The sequence below is a fragment of the Grus americana genome, chromosome 1, assembly GCF_028858705.1.
Source record: "Grus americana isolate bGruAme1 chromosome 1, bGruAme1.mat, whole genome shotgun sequence".
Classification (NCBI taxonomy): domain Eukaryota; kingdom Metazoa; phylum Chordata; class Aves; order Gruiformes; family Gruidae; genus Grus; species Grus americana.
In genome coordinates, this window is record NC_072852.1 from 121,004,532 (window position 1) to 121,023,431 (window position 18,900).

An 18,900-nucleotide genomic window follows, 5' to 3' on the forward strand; every position below is an offset into this window, starting at 1 on the left:
TTTCTGCTATTGTACTTCTTAACAAATACTCCTGATGAGGGGGCTTTTGCAGTTCCTTGACATTTAGGAAGTTGTGCTTTCCGTGGAAGCAGCTAGATGTTTTGTCCAGAACTTTTCACAGGATAACTTTATCATTGTAAGGCAAGATTTTACAGTTTTACTCCAATATGTTCAGTTATTTTTCTTGACTTTTGATTTTTTTTTTTTAATTTTAACTGAAGTGGCTCAATGAAGCCCTATTTGCAATATGAATATATTTCGGAGTGGAGAAAAAATGGTGATTTCTGAAATTATTTCTGAATCACAGTTGCCACTATTCCACATCTCACTATAAAAATTATTAACCTGTAGTAGAACATCACACGCTCGGCACTCTTAGTGCTTGCTACATTTTCCTCTTTAATGACTAAAATATGTTTACATTTCTTCATCTTACTTCATGGTTCTTAATTTAGGTTGGATTCTCTTCATTAGTTTATGTTGGTTCAGCGGCTACATTAATTCCTTAAGAAAGAACTGTGTTTGCTTGCCTGCTGCCTATGCAAATAAGTCTTGTGTTTGAAGGCGCAAATAAAACAAAGCCAGAATACTTCTTATCTTTAGAGAAGGCAGCACAAGAAAACAGATCCTTCCTGGTGAATAATGAGAAGTGTGGCATTACTATTTTCCTCTAAGAGGTGAAAGATTGCTGCTTTAATTCTACCTTTATTTAATTGCCAAAACTTTGTCATTAAGCAAGAGAATTTTTGAACAGGAAGTTCTTACGCTGGTTTAATCGCTTGTTTACCAAACTTTTTCTTACTAGTTCTGTACTACCTTTAGGATCAACTCCCAACCACACTGAAACATGTCAAAGTTTCATATGAAGCTAAACAAAGTTAGCTGGAAGTATTTGTTTTCTCTCAGACTGATTTGACATAGGTCATCAAACTCCTGCACAATCACCCGGTGAGTAATTTTCAGAAGGTAATTTGAACCCATCCTGAGGAAGGAGTACAAGCTGGTTAATACAAGTTTTTGCTGGTGATGGACGTCTTTTCCTAAAGACTTCTGTGGTAACAACAGCGACAGTCCTCATAAAATAAATACCTGCTAGGGCTGGCATCTTCACTGCTGTTTTGCTTAAAACTGTCTAAAGTTTTAACCGTACAATGCAAAACACTTGGATGATGTTGCATGTACACTGTAGAAAATGTCCTTGGGAAATGAGTGTTTCCATAAATATCCAAAGCTGACAAAGTCTATGCTTTAGGTCTTAGCTCTGTACCACTATTACTAATTATGACATTGGCCAAGTGGCTTTGCAGAGATTATCTTACTGGCTGTCTGCACAGGTTTTGAAGAAAAAAAAACCAGAATAGATAGCATAGATGGAAGTCAGGTAACAGAAGATCAACTGAGAGTTAATTTTATTACCATGTTGTGTCTGTACTCATTTTTTTTCCCACCGCCAGCATCAGTAGAGCCACATGAATGCTAGAACTGAAATGATAACATATAAAAAACCCCACAGTAGGTAGACCATACTATTTTTGGAAAGCTATACAAGCTGCAGGAACTGGTAACTACTTAAGGTACTTGGAAATATAACTTTCCTGCCCTGATTGTGGTTTTGTTTGTTTTGGGTTTTTTGTTTGGTTCGTTGGGGTTTTTTTAAGTAAGTATCTTTACAATAATTTACTGATCAAAATTCGGGTTGCTTTAGAGTTGTCTGCATGCAGCTATAGCTGTTTGAAAGTTCAGTTGCTTCCCACCAATCCGTATCTTCATTTTCCTGTAACATTTTTGTATTGAAAATTTTAAAAGTAAGCAGTTGGTTTGCTTTATAGTAACTCCTTATATAGCTTTACTAAACAAGATTTCAGGATGCATATTCTTATTATCCACAGAGAAGTTAGGGAGAAAAAAAGGCATGAAAAATTAGGTTACTTAGTCCATCTCCCATGAAAAAAGTATTGTCTGGGACAACCTTCCATGTTCCTGGGCTTTTTTCTACCATTTTGCTTATGTGCCTGTTACACTAGACTAAACTTCCCTTTCTTCCAATCTTTTTCTATCATTCAAACAAATATTTTCCACCTTTCTATATTTGTAGGCAGATTCCACTTTTCACATGATTCTGTTCAATTAGTCCTACTGTATGCAAAGCACCCCCTCTCTAACAGAATTCATGTGTTGCTCCAGCCTTCAAAAACCTTGTGTTGCTATTGACTGCGTAGCCATCCGTGCAGAGATGTAGGTGCTGCAATACCCAGGAACGCATGGAATATTGCAAGAACATTTCCTTGAGGAGTAAAAAGATTGCCTGTGAGACAAGATGCCTCTGTATCCGGACTGGATTAATATTGCCACTGGTTTTGCTTTTACGTTGCTACCTAATCCCATAGATAACAAGTATCTGAACCTACTGGGTTGTAAGGGTTTTGGGGGAGTTGTATTTCCATCTCCTGTTTTATTTTTTAAAGTCTGTTTCTATAAGACCATCCTCTCTTATTCAGATTTTGTGGGAGGCATATTGTAAATATCTAATGATTAGGGGGGTTTTGTAATTTTCATTTATTTTGCCCCTTTATTAATGGCTCTGCTTTTGTTTAATTTCTACCTGTGTCTATGTACATGTTGCAACTGTTAGTATTACCTACACAAGTGAAAAATTACCTTATTTTCTCTCCTCCTGTTGTTGCATCTTCAAGACAAAACAATCCTCTGCCCTGTTTCCAGTGAACTTAGTCCTGCTGAACTACTCCAGCCTGATAAAGAGGATTTTCACACCTTTGGACACAGCGGGGAATGCTGCAAGGTGCCTATTGTGTGAAAACAAGGCGTTAACCTTTTCTTAAACTGGCTATGCTGAAGCGGGAGAGAGAGAGTTATAACTTCAGATCGCTGCTCAGGAGCGAGCGAGTTCTTCAGAAGTGATGCAAGAGCTCGGTGCTTTTGTGTCCTGACATTTCCTGAGCTCTCCGGGCTTGTTCCCAGGGTGACTGCCTCATCGAGAGAGTGCGGGCGCAGAAGCTGGGAGGGTCAACTGGTGAACGCATGAAGGTTCAGACCTTGGAAACTCATTCAGAGGGTGGTGGGTTGGATAGCCTGATAAGCGGGCGCAGAAGCTGGGAGGGTCAACTGGTGAACGCATGAAGGTTCAGACCTTGGAAACTCATTCAGAGGGTGGTGGGTTGGATAGCCTGATAATCTCTCAGCAGGAACAGCCAAGGTGGCCACCTCACCACAGTGCACGTCATAGATGTTGGCAACACTTGGCTGGGCTAGATAACTTATAGAGGGGGTTGGTTTTGTTTGGTTTTTTTCCCTATGGTTTATAAATACAAAAGAGTCCTCTTAAAATTATAAAGTTATTCTGCTTTTGTTCATGTGTCTTGATACCAGTCAGATTTGTTAGAAAATCCTAGTCAATGTACAGTCTTTCAACATTGGACTGCACTTAAAACAAGAACTGTGGGATTCCACCCAGAAAACATGATTTTCCTGGTATCCTTGCAGAGATTAGAGTTGAGACTCAGAGAGGAACTTACCCTGTGTTGGTAACTGTTGGATGACCTTAAGGCAAAGAATCCACAAAACAGTCAGACCTTTAGCAGCCCATTGCATGCCTCAGAATCTCAGAATGGCAGGTATGGAGCTTGTGATTCAGGAGAGTGCCTGCACTTCAGCAAGACATGCTTGTTTAAGGCTTATCTGAGAAGACTTGGAATTTTTGTCTTACATATGCTAAAGGTGACAAAGTAGCCCAGATGCCCATTAGTCATTTCATTCAGCACAAACATTGAGAGTTAGTCACTTATGAAAACACTTCAAGGAGGCCACAGGGTCTTCTGCATCTTGTGCACCCAGAATAGCTCGATCGTGTGTATTTTGAATGCAACCCATCTGCACTAATCCAAAAACTGTAGCACTGTGATGGGGCTACAAAAGCTACAAAAGCTCCAGTGAGAGCAGGAGACAGTATAAAGACACATCTCCTGTCCGGTGAGAGAGGGACGGCCCTGTCCACATAGTCTCAAGGGCAATAGGGCTCTTTGCTTAGGCTCTTACCTCGATGGGACACCCAGGCTATTTGTTGGGCTCTGAATGGGGCAAGAACAGCAGATTTTGATTGTGATGAGGTTTCACATGTTTATGTGAAAACAGGGAAGCCTAGTCCCAGTGTTTCTGCATGGAGGTACTGTACTGTCATCCTCAAAGGGCTCCCAGAAGGACCAGCAATAATCCTTCAACAGCTTCTTCAGATGCTCCCTTCTGAAAGAAGAAAGTGGGCTAGCAAAAATTATTTCAGCTGGCTGAGGTTAGCCTCCTTGTTCTGTGAAGGAGGCGCAATGCCAAGTCCCTGGACGACATAGGCACACAAATCAGCCTTTACAGCCAGCAAGGACTTGTGGTGCAAGCTCAATAATTAGGATTGTGTATCTGCCTGTTTGCGTAAGCAGGCTATCATGATAAAACCAGGTGCGTGTTGTCCAGAGGTAAGTGGAAGATGTGACCCATACCCAGCAGGCTGAGGGTGGAGGGCTTAGTCTGCGCCTCCTGGGGCACAGTAGGCCCCATATGGACTATGCTGCTGTGAAATGTGGTACATGCTAAAATAGAGGTAGGTTAATTGTCCGAGTACTTACTAATAGTGTAGTGTCTCTTGCTCTCAGATGTCGTATGCAAACACACAGTGATCCAGAAAGATCTGATAATTCAGAGGAAAGCAACCTTGCAAAGCTCTGCAAAGATCAGATGTATACCCCCAAACCTGTCTCTCCCTCCCAGGAACAAGAGTGCTCTGTTTTCAGCCAGAAATTTTCATATCCTGTTGCCTGGAGGGCATCCAGTCTCCCAGAGCAGAAGGTGAGCAGTGCTGTGAAACACCCTGAAACTGAGTATCCACTTTTGTAGATGGTGTTGTGTTCATAGCTATATACCCAGAGCTAAAACCACAAAGTGAAAGGCAGGTAGCCTGTCACCTCTGTAATGGGGTAACACTCATAACACTGGCATCTTTTTCAGAGTGCTCTTGAAACTGAGAGACATCTTGATTGCTCTCCCATCACCTGAATAAAAGGAAAGCGAACATAAAAAGAGAAGACTAAAGAGAAATACTGTGCATGTTTCTCAGAGGTGCCTGAAATATTGAGTCTTCCCTAATAGCAGGACCTGTAGACACGTTTGGCCACAGATTGGTTTCAGACCTACAAGAAGGTAATCTCTTTGGTGGGACTTTCAGGAAAAGGTTGCTGTGATGCACCAAGAACAAGCATCTCAGCCAGCTTCACAGCAAACTGGTTACACAGCATGAAACAGATTGTGTGGCTCTGCTCTGCCAGGCCCCCAGAGCAGTGGAGACACTGTGCAAATTACTAGTCTGTAGGGCCAAAAAAGAAAGTTGAGGTACCTTGCTTTCACCCTGATGCTTTTTTGGTTCTCTCTCTTTTTTTCTTTCTGGTCAAGTGTCCACAAGAACATTGAATCTTTTTTAGGTTACTCCCTCCAGACTGCCCAAGTCAGGAACTACCTTATAAATGTGGGTATCCACTGAAGCACCTGGAAGGAACACTGTTCCAGCGAGTGCTTGAAATGCACCTTTGGTTATGTGGAAGACTATGGAAAACCAAAATAGACAAGCTATCCAGGAGTACAAATCCATGCCAAATCAAGAAGGAGCTGGTTCTTCCTGTTGCAGACAGAGCACTCACTGTACTTGTGTGAAATCTTTGCCAATATTTTCATTACTGCACCCAGAAAACCTCTGAGCTAAGATGAGATGTAGACTGAAAAGCCCCTGAGGCTTTTTGAGAAGTATTTCCAGAAATGAAGAGCTATGTTCAGTCTGAGGACAAGTACGGAACTGGCATCCCCATTCATCCTTGGGCTTACTTCTCCATCTTCTTCAGTAATGTCAATACCATGTGCCAGTTTGACATTTCCTCAGGCTTAAGTAAGTTACGAAGTCTTAAGAAGTTACTAAAAGGCCTGGGAAAGGTCAGGTACATTATGATCCCTGTCTTAATGAAGAGATCTTCTGAAATTCTCCTCCTCACAGGTGCTATTCGGTGTGTAGAGGTCCACAGCTAAGTCTGAGATTAGTGTACCTCACCCTGACACCTTGTTCTTAGTATTCTTCCACTTATTTAAGCGATGTGGTCACCTATGGCACTGTGAGTCCTACCTGTAGCACCTGATGGGTGTCTGCATTCACTGCAAAACAAGGGCTTCAGCCTGCTCAAGTGTGCTACTAGCCAATGTCCAAGTTCTCCTGAAGATCAATAGTAACCTGGCGTTTGTCAAAGCAATTGGCTTGTTTCAAAGCTCAGTTCCTCAGGATAAAGAGGCAGATATATTCCTCTTTTTCCCCATGGGCATTTACAGATGGTCCATCTCACGTTGTGCTGCCTTCCATGGCTGCAGTGTCAGACTCCATGAAGGATACCACTGCCAAACCAAGGCTTTCAGGATCTTGAAGGAAAAAATCTGTGCCTCTCCAGTAAAGAATAATCCTGATATGTGGCAAAAATGAGTGTTTTGGAAGGGAAAACATGTTATTCTCCCAGGACGTGGGTGGAGAAGACCATCCAGAATGGACCTCACATCCATGATGAGGGCTGAATATAGCAACGAAGTGCGTGGGAGTCACACATATACACAGATGTTTAAACATACACAACTGTAATTAAAGGTGTCATGACCAGGTTGGGAAGTTTCTAAGGCGGTAACCCTTTCTGCTGTTGCTGACTTGAGCAGGTCAAGGTCCCTCAAGACACACTGGCTTAGATCTCAGCTAGTGGTAGGCTGTTTGCACCTGTGACAAGCACCAGCAACTCACTCCACCACATCCCATCCTGCAGCGGAGCAGCAGCAACTTTCTATAAGGGGTCTGAGTGGGGTTAGAGCAGATCCCTGCACTTCAGAGCTTGGAGGCTGTTCATCTGTTCCTGCAGTCTCCTTGAACTGCTCCATTAGGACCTGCTCAGGGGACTGACTTTGTCCTGGCCTGTTGAATAAAAAGCATTTTTTTTGGTGGGGGGGGAAGAGCCCTGCTGACTCAGTTACACTGCCTGCATCAAATGTGTCCTCTGCTTGGCTTTGTCCAAGATCATCTGAACTCAAAGCAACATACAAGGGTAAAATTAGGGAATAGGGCTCCTGCAGGATGGTTTGAGAGATAGAAGATAGAGTTCACTACAAAAAATCTTCCCCATTCTCCAGAGATTGACTGATGGACAGATATCCTCTCAGGGAGGCAGCCTGGCTCTATCAGCCTCAAAGGGGCAGAGAGCTGGAACAGGCTTTTCACAGTAGGAGTGCACCGACTTCAGAAAAAACGGGATGTGGAAATAACCCTTATCCGACACGCATTTAATGGAGTATTGCATAAACCAGTCTGCCACAAGATGACTTGAAAGACTCGTTTCAGTAAAGCTGTGTGGGAAACAAGCAGAAAGACAGCTACTTTGTGTCACACAATAGATTTTTTTTTTTCATGTGGGTTAGCAAGTCTAAAGCTAGCATGTGCTCTTCTGTGCTTCAGAAACTAGTGCATGTCTTACCTATTCTGCCAAACATAAGTCAAGGTTGCAAGACACACTTTTGTATAGGTTTTCCTCAGATACCTTTGTCCAAGGTGTGAGATGCTAGCACACATTTTTGTTCTTTAGGGTTTTTAGTGCCACACATCCCTTAGGAGGAACTAGAAGAACTTGGATCTAACGCAGCGTTTCAAACACCACAGGAGACCAAATCCTGTTGATGCCCCACCACCGACTGCCTCTGTTATTCAAGTTGAAATAATACATGTATAAATATTTATCCCTAAAATATACTGCACTGTAAGTAGTATTCCCTTATTCCTAACTGAAATTACAGGAGACATGCTCAGGCTCTCCTGTGGAAGCCCATGGCAGAGGAGCAGACTGCATCATTGGCTGTTCATTTTTTGAAGACTGAGGCAGAAGACAAAAAGGTTTCACCAACTTGTAGGTCTCCAGGCTTGACCAGTAGGTATCAGTGGGGCCACGGGCTGTCCTGTGACCAGCACTGCAGCTAACCTGAGCATCAAGCCCCACGGTCAGCAGTTCTTCCAAGCCACTGAGAAACACTGGCCTGACGAGCTATATATAGCTTGTCGGTTGAGATTTTCCCTGGATAACAAGAGGGTTAAAAAGTGGGTTACAAAGGAGGTTTTTTTAAGAAAAGGCAGAAATTTCTACATGCTTTGGGACCTTCAGGGCCATACAAGCAGGTGAACTAAAAAGGGGGTTACATATGAATTGAGAAGTAATGGCCTTGGGAAAAGTACTGATATATTGTAATAGTCAGTGGGTGCAAGCTAACAGCTCTTCATTCACCCAAGGATCTGACTTTGCTGTTTGTCCTGGTTTCAGCAGGGATAGAGTTAATTTTCTTACTAGCAGCGGGTATAGTGCTGTGTTTTGGATTTAGGAGGAGAATAATGTTGATAACACCCTAATATTTTAGTTGTCACCAAGCAATCAAGGACTTTTCAGCCTCTCATACTGCCCTGCCAACGAGAAGGTGGGGGGCACCGAAGAAGTTGGGAGGGGACACAGCCAGGGCAGCTGACCTAAACTGGCCAAAGGGGTATTCCATACCATATGATGTCATGCTCCGTATATAATTGGGGGGTGGGATACTAGCTGAGTATCATCTTCGGCTGGTGAGCAATTGTGCTGTCCATCACTTGTTTTGTATATTATTATCATTATCATTATTTTCTTTCCTATTAAACTGTCTTTATCTCAACCCACAAGTTTTACCTATTTTTTTTTTCTTTTCGATTCTCTCCCCCATCCCACTGGGAGACGGCGGAGTGTGAACAGCTGTGTGGTTGTTTTAGCTGCCTGCCGGGTTAAATCACGACACTGTTGGAGACTGCCTTCCTGCTCTCCCCTTCTCTTCTTTCTCTGCCCATCCTGGTTGGTTTCTCAAAAAAAAAATGCTTCCCTATTCATGCTTTCAGTTTGTTAGCTGCTGCTTTGTTCCCTCCCTTTTCCTTGACAAAATCTAACATGAGAAATGAGGCTTTGATAGCTTGCTATTTTATTCTTTTATTTTCCCCCTCCTGTAAGAGTGAGAGCTAGCTTGTCTTCAAATGAGTTGAGGCTCTTGCTGAGGTAGATGCTGGCAAGGTACATAGATAGAAACATCATGGTTCACCAAAATGTTGTCTATGAATAAAAAAAACCCCAAACCCACTGCAATTAAAAAATCCTTAAATCAATTCTGAAAATTTGTTTCTGTGCAAGCTACAATAAAACCAGGATTTCACCCCTAATACATAAAGTGACACAGCTCTGTGTGGTTTGCGTATCATAAAAGGTGCTGCAGCTGGCATAGCTCTACCTGTTCTGTTCAGCTCCGTGAATGTAAACTACAGTTCACTTCATTTTTTTCCACTTCAGGTTGTTCTTCCCACCCTGCCAGGTGATTGTAGAGGACCTGCTTTTTAACCTCGCTTGTGTGAGACGGAGCTTGCTTGACAGAGTATCATCGTTACATGGAGCCAAGCAGCAAGTAAGTGTACAGGTGTCACCCTGGGCAGCTCTCTCTTCCTCTTGGATTGAGCAGTCCGGCGGCTGTTTTGGTCATGTAAACAGAGGTTGAGATGTGCTGGCAGGAGTTGCCTAGATGTGGACATGAGCCACTTGCTGACCTGAAGATCTGCCTCACTTTCACATGTGCCTCGCTGTGTGATCCACATCCTTGTTTTGCTTTTCCAGCAAAACCAACATAGACGACCTGTCCAGTTTCCCTGCCTTTTGCCCCAGCTCCTTCTCTTTCTGCCATGTTTTCCTGATCTTAAATTTGCAAGACCATCACATTGCTACATTCAGGCCCTTCTAAAAATACTTCCATAATAAAACCCCACCAGTTAACACATGAGGAAGGGGAAACCTTCTCTCTATGTTGACAATAAGAGAGAAAGAAGGTTTCAGAATCCTCTGCATTTGCATTTTGTTGTGAACTTCTACCAAGTCCACTTTTATCACTATATAAAAAGATTTTAATATTAAATCTTAGAGATTATTCATACGATTAGCTTTATAACTACAATGAGCACTCAGCTTCTCATAGACTGTGCTGAAATGAAAAAAATTAATACATTGAAAATAAATAGAAATAGCCAGCTCCTTCGAAATCCAGTTTGTTTCTTCGTTGTACCCTAAGTAAGGTACCTCATTTTTAAAGGAATACAATGTACCTTCATCCTTATCAACAAAGGCTGACCTTACATAGCTCAGTGTGGACAAGTGCGCATAGCTTATAACTGGCTGTTTCCTCTTGCAGTTAATCTGGTGGAACATCTTGCTTAAAAGCACAAATTTAAGATTGCAAAGGCACATTATTGCCCTTGATTGCAACACAGGTGAAGTACAGTTAATACCTGCAACGTGGCTCCAGCTATCGGTTTTAAGAACTGAAATTTCTAAGAGCAAACAGAGGCTCTGAGCCGAGGGCCCCTTGCTGGGGGTGCTGCCCCCGAGGCGCGCTCCACTTGTTGCAGTGAGAGCTGCTCCTGTGGTGGGTGTGGAATGCAGAGGGCAATAAAGTGAGCCTGGAGAGACCTCTGCTTTCTAACCTCAGGCATTTTTTCACAGTGTAGATAAGGTCCCAGACATTCCTCTGACTGGAGCTGGGAGACCTTCCAGGCATGGTGGGATCATACAGGCATTGCTCTGCTCCAGGTTACATTAAGCTTTGGATAGGTGGTGTACAGAAGACAGGTGGCCATTGGTTTTCATATCATCAACATATGCGAAAATCCACAGGTGCTCAAACCAAAATCACTGTTGAAGACACGATGAATGACTGTTAAAAGGCTTGATTCAAGTGTTCAAGGCCAGGCTGGATGGGGCTTTGGGCAACCTGGTCTAGTGGAGGGTGTCCCTGCCCATGGCAGGGGGCTTGGAACTAGATGGTCTTTGAGGTCCCTTCCAGCCCAAACTGTTCTGTGATTCTTCATTGATTCAAAGTGGAGTTGGGCATTTAAGGGGTTAGATTAATGATCTGGGGGAGAGGCAGCTTAATTAAAGCCGTAACAAAAAATTGAGGCTATTTGCAATATATAAGTATTCTTCAGAAAAGTTTTTTGATTCAACTTCCACAAGGAAGAACATAATTTGCATGTTTTCTGGCCAAAATCCTTAAGATTGATTCAGTTCTCAGAAACAGGACTTTCAGAAAGTCAAATAATCCCCCTTTAATCCAAAACCCAATCAGGTAATTGGGAAATGCAATCTTTTTAATAGAATTTAGATCATTCCTAAATACTGAAATAAACACCATGGGATTTTCTCCATTTTTTCTCCCTAAAATTTATTGCTTGGTTGATTGACTTATCTGTACCAAGATTTACCTAAGGTGAAAAAGGTTTTTAAAAATGATTCAAAGGGAGTAGAAACTGAAAAGCTATTAAAAAAAAAAAAAGTGAAGTCAATTGGTTTTGGTGCATATGAAAAAAATATGTAGAGAGGACAAAAGACTTGGATGTTTGACTCCAAGATAGATAGATAGATACATAAATAAACACATAGACAGATCCATGTTTCTGAATAAAAAAGTGTGGGGGTTTAATGCAAAAATTATTGCTATTCTAGTTGTTTCTACCTAGTGAAAGAGCTTTCCTGCATAAAGGTGAAACCTTGTTAAAACTGGTATTCTGCTAAAAAAAATTGGAAGGATGAAAGTATGTGGCTTTGCCTCCACCTAACTCCTGATAGTAAATAGAAATTAATGATCAAAATGACAGCAAGAGGTGTGAATTTTCTTACTCATTATTCAGTTTTACTTTCATTGTTATATACGCTATTTATCGCTATTTGAAAATGTAACTGTATGCATAAAGAACAGTGTATATTACCATTCCTATTGTTGCAGGTGCTTTGTTTGACAATAAGTCCTCAAATTATCAAGCAATAGTTTTTTCAAGATTAGTACATTTACATTCCCAATGCATGTGCATGCTATTGCATGAGTAAACTGAATTAATCACAAGTGGCAGGATAATAACAATTGTAGGCAATACTGGAAGGAGAGTTGACTTTAGTTTATGGGTGTGTGAGAGAACAGTGAAATGAGATTTTGGGAGGAGGAGGTCTAACTTGGACTTCCTGCTTCCCCCAAAACCTGTGTTTAGTAACTTGATCAGAAACTAGGACTATAAGGCTGAAATTGCAAACCTTTATATACATGTGTAACGAGTCTGAGTAATCCTGCTGAATTCCCTGGTCCTTTCTGCACCAGGCATTGTTCTCCTGCTTATGCGATGACAGGACGAGCTCCCTGGACCAGCTTCTTCCCTTTCAAAGGCACCGAAAGTATAAAGGTTGCTGAGTATCAGTGCAGATGGAGATGGCTTGGATCACCTAAAAACCAGATTCTGAGTAGCCACGCAGTGGGGTTTTTTTCCCCAGGAAACTTAGCCAAATCTGTTAATCACCTCATTAAATCCAAATAAGGGAGAATAAATGGTATAAATACCATGTAGTATTCTTTCTGGTTTAAAAGGCAGAATGAGGAAAAATTCATTTGTTAGCCTGATGCATTATAGACTTGAAAATACACACCTCTGTGCCTTGTCCCAAGAGCCTTTACTATATACTAAGATGCAGCTGGTAAATACTTATCAGATTGGATGGCATCACAAGCTTCTGAAGAAATATATTTATTAATACTGATGTATTCAGTTAAATGTTGTAAGTTCATATTGTTGGAAAATAGAGGAAGTGAACCCCCGGTGTAACCCATTAAAGGCAATGCAAGGATTTAGTTGGAGCATAACATGCATAGGTTTTTCCAGGGCCCTGCAATTGCACTAGTTCAACATGGATTCAAGGGAATTCGTGGATGTTAATTTAAGAAAATTTCAGTGAATTTTAGATTTGGAGGTGGTGTCAGCACAAATCAGAGGAGAGGTGATATTAGGAGACTTAGAGAAAATGAAGACATGAACTGAAAATAATAAAATGAAATTAAGATGGGAGGTAATCAGAAATGGAATGGAAAAAAATTCAGAAAACCACTTCTAAAGGAACTTAGGATGAAAAGGGTCTCTTGACTGTATGAATTTGCAGTGGAATGCCTGTGTGAAATAGTCTAGAGCTCCGAATATTACTATAGCGATCCAAATTCAAGGAGACAGCGGAAACAAAAAGGGAGTACACAGAAGAAGAAAGCAGGGACGGGCTACCCGGGAGGTGTATAGAGGCATTACCTGAGCATGTGGGGATGGCGTTAGGGAAACCGAAGCTCAGCTGGAGGTGAATTTAGCAAAAGATGTGAAGGGCAACAAGAGAGGGTTTTGTAAGTACGTTTGCAGAAAAATGAAGGCTAAGAAAAATGTAGGCCTGCTGTTCAGTGGGGCTGGGGACCTCGTGCCTAAGTATAAAAAAGGCTGAGGTGCGCAATGCCTTTTTGGCCTTTTTTATCACTGGTCAGGTTTTCCCTCTGGCCTCTGAGGTGTCTGAGACTCCTAGGAGAGTCTGTAGGAGTGAAACCATACTCAGAGGGAGACAAAGTTAGCAAGTGCTTGGACTAATTAGCCATAGGCAAGTCCCTGGGGAGGTGACAGAGCAAATGCTCTTACCAGCCATTTCCAAACACAACAAGTTGACTGGGAACAGCCAACATGGATTTACCAATGGCAAATCATGCCCTTCCAGCCCGAACGCTTTCTATGATGATAGGATTGGCTCTTTGAATGGAGAGAAGTGGACGTTGTATTCCTAGACTCCAGCGAGTCTGTTTTCTTCAGTATCTTTATTGCCAAACTAGTGAGATATGGACTGGATAAGTGGATGATAAGGTGGGTGGAAAATTGGCTACACCGCTGGACTCAGAGGGTTGTTTGTAATCCGTCAGTGGTACAAAGTCCAACCAGCAACCAGTTACTAGCAGAGTGCCCCAGGGATCAATGCTAGGACCAGTAGTGTGTTATGCCTTTGTAAATGACCTAGGCAATGGGACAGAGGGCACTGCAAATTTCCACCGTGGGAGCAGTCGATACACTGGAGGGCAGTGCTGCTATTCAGAGGGACCTTGGCAAGGGCGTAGCTACCAGCTCCAGGGAGGTGATCCTTCCCCTCTGCTCGGCACTGGTGAGTGCTGTGTCCAGTCTGGGGCTTCCAGTACAAGAAAAACATGGACTTACAGGAGCAAGTCCAGCACAGGGCCACCGAAATGGTCTGGGAGCTGGAACATAGGACATACAAGAAGAGGCGGAGACAGCTGGGACTGTTCATCCTGGAGAAGAGACAGCTCGAGGGGAATTTGTCACTGTCTGGACCCAGCTAATGGGAGGTTGCAGAGAGGATGGAGCCAGGCTCTTCTCAGAAATGCAGGGTGGCAGGACAAGAGGCATGGGCACAGGTTGAAACATGGGAAACTCTGATTATATACTAAGAAAAAAAAACATCACCATGAGGCTGGTCAGAACTGGAGCCCAGAGAGGTTGTGGAATCCCCATCCCTGGAGATGCTGAAAACTCAATTGCATAAGCCCTGAGCAGCCTGATCCTCCTAAGAGCAGCAGGTAGTACTCAATGACCTCCCTTCCAACCTCAATTATTCTGTGATCCTAATGATTCTTCCTATATTCTGGGATGTCCAAATATTGTCTCACTTTTGTTATTAACATAACCAAGTAAGCACAAATTTGAAACAATTCTGAGACAAAAGAATACCAAAGGCCTGGACAGCAGTTATTTGCATAGCTTGGTGCAAGGACCTATCTGTGGAGTGTAATAAGAGGAGGAAAACCTAACCTGAGTTTCAGGGAGAATATTAGGTCTATTTCTCCATGTTGCCTTTATTTATTATTTTTTTACGATCCAAGCAGATCTTGTTTTAGCATACAGTCTCTCCAGAGCTTTTCTTTCTGCTCCGTTTTCTGTCCAAATTAATTTAATGAAGAAGGCAATGCACCTAGCAGCCTGGTTTTGGCACAAAGTTAAACAAAAGCCTAATTACAGTAGAATACATGCAATATAGTCATTTTGTTTGAAGTTTGATGTTAGAGCGTGTAATTTCATAATCAGTCATAAGGAAGGGAATATGTTTTTCACATCTGCCTGGTTGCCTGAGGAATTACCCTAAGATGATAAAGGATATTAACAGTTAAACATAAAGCTGAGTTGAAGGTGCCCTTTGGTGCCTCATAATATGAATAAGTCAAAACTTTTAATAGTAACATTTCTGTTGGGCTGTTTTGCTACCAGAGTGCTATTATTTTGTAATCTTACAATTCACAGTTACACAACTCTGTTCCTTTCTGGCATGTAGCCAGTAGACTGTGCCTATCACATGCTGGGTTTTGGGACTCTGAGCAGTTCAAGTTACACAGAACAAATTTAACATACAACAAACGATTTGAACAAAGGGCTCGTGGAAATAGCTTTCAGGAGGAGATAATGTATTCAAATGGACTGTACAAATATAAGTGGAAAACATAGGGTTGTATATTTGGAGACATCTCTAGAAGCCGATGTGTGTGCCGTGATACTCCTTCATAGGCGTGTAAAGTAGGGCCTGAGCTTTCTCTGCTCCTTACCACTTGTCTTCATTTTAATGGGAAACCAGGAAGGAGGGCAGGGACAACAACTGGAGTCTTCTGGACTCTGCAGGAGTCTAAAGGAAAGAAACACCAGGCGTGAGAGCAAAGAAGTCCCTAAGGGAGGTCACTGATATGGAGATGGACACCCTTCAAACCTGTGGAGTAATCACCATCCTGGCATAGGGAAGAGCCGCATTCGAGTTACGGCCACAAATCAGATGGGAGGTGGACTGAAGTCTTCTTCCCTGTCCATGTCCCACCTAGTGTTTCCCAGCCTGTAGCCCATCTCACTGACTGGGGGTACCTGCTTTCTGGATCTGATTATCTGCAAGAGTGTGGTCTGGCCCAGGGAGCATGTCCGGGGGTGTGCGAGACCGGCAGGAGATATCCCCTGCGCACCTCTGCAGTTTGGCATGACTGAGGGCTCCAGGTCACACACCTAAAAGGTACAGAGGGATAAATGGCAGATGATGGGGGCCTGGAGGGGCTTCAGCGGTATTAAAAATTTGAATTTGAGTACTTTGGCTTTACAAGACTTGACCTCATTTTTTCTTGTCTTCCTTCTCTCAGCTATTAAATGGGAGCAGACAGTAGTTGCCTACACAGTTTTGTGAGGATAAGTGCAATAAATACAGCATCCAGACACCAGCATGGGGAAGGCAGATCATCTTTTATACTAATAAGGAATGCCTAGGTCTTCTAGCAAAAAAAGGGAGAGAGAGAGAGTGAAGAATTTTGGCTTCGCTTGGCCTAACAATGTGTGTGTAACACAAACCTATGCTGTGGTGTTTGCGTGGCACCAACATGGCCAATATGTCAACAAGCAGTGATTGATCAACAGGATGGATATCGGCACCTCTCATCCAGAAATGCTGTACAGGCAGTGCTCTCTTTCAAGAGGATGGGATATCCATCAAGTGTTGCTTTCCCCATATTTAAATCTAAATCAGTGTGTGGGAGAATGGGTAAAAAAGTTTAGAGATATCTTGTTATAATTTATCACATGCATTTGTACTGTTGGCATCAGCCTTTTCAGATCTGCTCCATTTTTCTCCCTTTTCTTCTGCGTTGCTCAATTTTCAAGTCACAACCGGGAGGACAAGTAGCATGGTTAATAATCTCTGAAGCATAAGAATGAGTAAAACATGTTATCTTAAACTGCTGCTTAGCTATAAAAATAGCTGCAAATATTAACTATAAATATATAATCCATAAAATTTTAAAAATGCCATTCTTTTTCTCAGTTCTGCCCAGCTGTGTGTGGAACCATACCCATGCACTTTGGAGACATAACCGTGTTGGGGCCCATGTTTTCCCTCTTTCTGTGACTCTGAAGAGCTCCCATAGCCAAGGGAGGGTGCCTGAATTCTCCCCTTAGCTAATGGTTAATGGAATTAAATTCTAGCTGAGGTGATAAATCCTGCTTCCTGCTTCAACTTACACAGCCTTCTCCCCCTTCCCAGTAACACTAATCAGAGAAGATGGTTAACTGGGGATTTACATTCTCCACTCTCTCCCCTGCCTTCAAGCTGCACCCCTTTGAATCTGCATTGGAGATTGCTCCAGATTTGAACAGAAGGAGGGGTCTTCAGCGAGAAGAATGGGGGTGGTACGTGTATAAATAAAACCAGGTCACCTCGTGGTGTTTCTGTTGCTGGTTTTGTGCTTTTTCTGGCTCAGCACCAGCTTAGTTTGGCTGGCATTCTGAATAGGGAATAGGATTGGATTTTAGGAAAGAGAATCCCACCCTTCAACTCAGCAAATCTGAGATCTGCTGCGTGACAAATCAGTATAATTTCCTTCTGTGACTCAGGAACAGGCTTTGTGGAGAGAAGGTAGACAGACATAGATAGACAGACAGAGAGAATGACAGGGGCAGCACATGATTCCAGATACAGATGCCTAAATTTAAGTTCCAGTATAGATGACTTCATGTGAGCTAAGCTTCTACATTAGGATGAGATGAATTGCCCTCCCAATTTTGTATAGTGGAGACCTAGTCAATAACATGGGTTTAAGACACCTGCATTTGGGGCCGATTCCCTCCTTTTGGCATTCTGTCGTAACCTGAGTAAGGCTTTTGACATCAGTTTTGAATGCTACAGTTCTCTTAGTTTCTTCTTTTTTAAGGGTAATATCCTGCTTTAGGGTAACAGACAGAGATACGGCATTGCTGTTTTGCAACAATTTCATTGCCTGTTTGCATTATTCATAACCATTTCTTTGATTACATTTCTGTAGGTAACCGAAATATCTTAATCTTGATAAATCTACTGCAGCAGAGCAGGAGTGAAAACTGGCTTGGACAGCCATGCCCCAAGAGCAGTTTTCAGTGGTTCAGTGTCAAAACGGTGACAAAGTCTGTAGAAAAAACTTGTAAGGCTACAGTTGGTCCAAAGCTGAGCATCAGTCAGCAATGCCATGCTTTGGTGAAAAAAAATAAGCACAGTCTGAAAGTATAAATGAGAGGATTGCCTGCAAATGGGTGGAGGAATCCTTCCTCCCTGCTTTAGCATTGGCGAGGCTGAAGTTTTGGGTTCAACATCTCAGGAACTGATCTAGCACATTTAAAGGAAGCCCAGAGGAGGGCAATGGGAAAGATCAGTAGCAAAACCTCCCTCCCAGGGCTCCCAAGGAAATATCGTAGTATTGTTTAGCTTAAAGCAGATTAAGTCGAGCCAGAGTGTAAATTCAACAAGTGCATAGAAGCTGGAGGGTATGTTCTCCATGTCAATGGATTTACAGAATATAGCAGAAGTTTTAGGACATTCAGGGAAATTGCATTAGAGTAGGATAGGAGTAGACAGTCCAATCTGAGTTCGCACACTTCAGCTATTGGAAGCTAATTGACCTCACCAGGCAAACATCTGTCAAGAGTGATCTAAGTACAGCTGATCCTGACGTGGGACAAGAATTTAGATGTTCTGGTACAAAAGGTACCAGAGGCAGTTTTCACCAAATTTATGTGGGGTAACTTCTGGGGAGATTACCAATTCTAGCAACCACTTCTGAACTGTATCGACATAGGTTGTTTCAGCATCACTTTAGGATTTTGCGTCCAAACTAGGTTCATTTTTATTTCTTTGATGTACATACCCTGGAGGCAATCTGCAGACCAAGCAGTATTCAATCAATAATTGCTCTTCTGAAAGCACACAAACTGCATAAATGTTTATAAAGCCCAAACGATGTCACGGTGCAGGTGAACGGCAGCAGACCAATGGCGAGGGCTGCACTCCTGTGAGCTACGGAGCTGTGTTCCCTGGCAACTGCAGAGGCGCTGGGCAGCCTTTGGAGCCACCGCCAGTGCAAACAGGCTGCTACCTGACACAG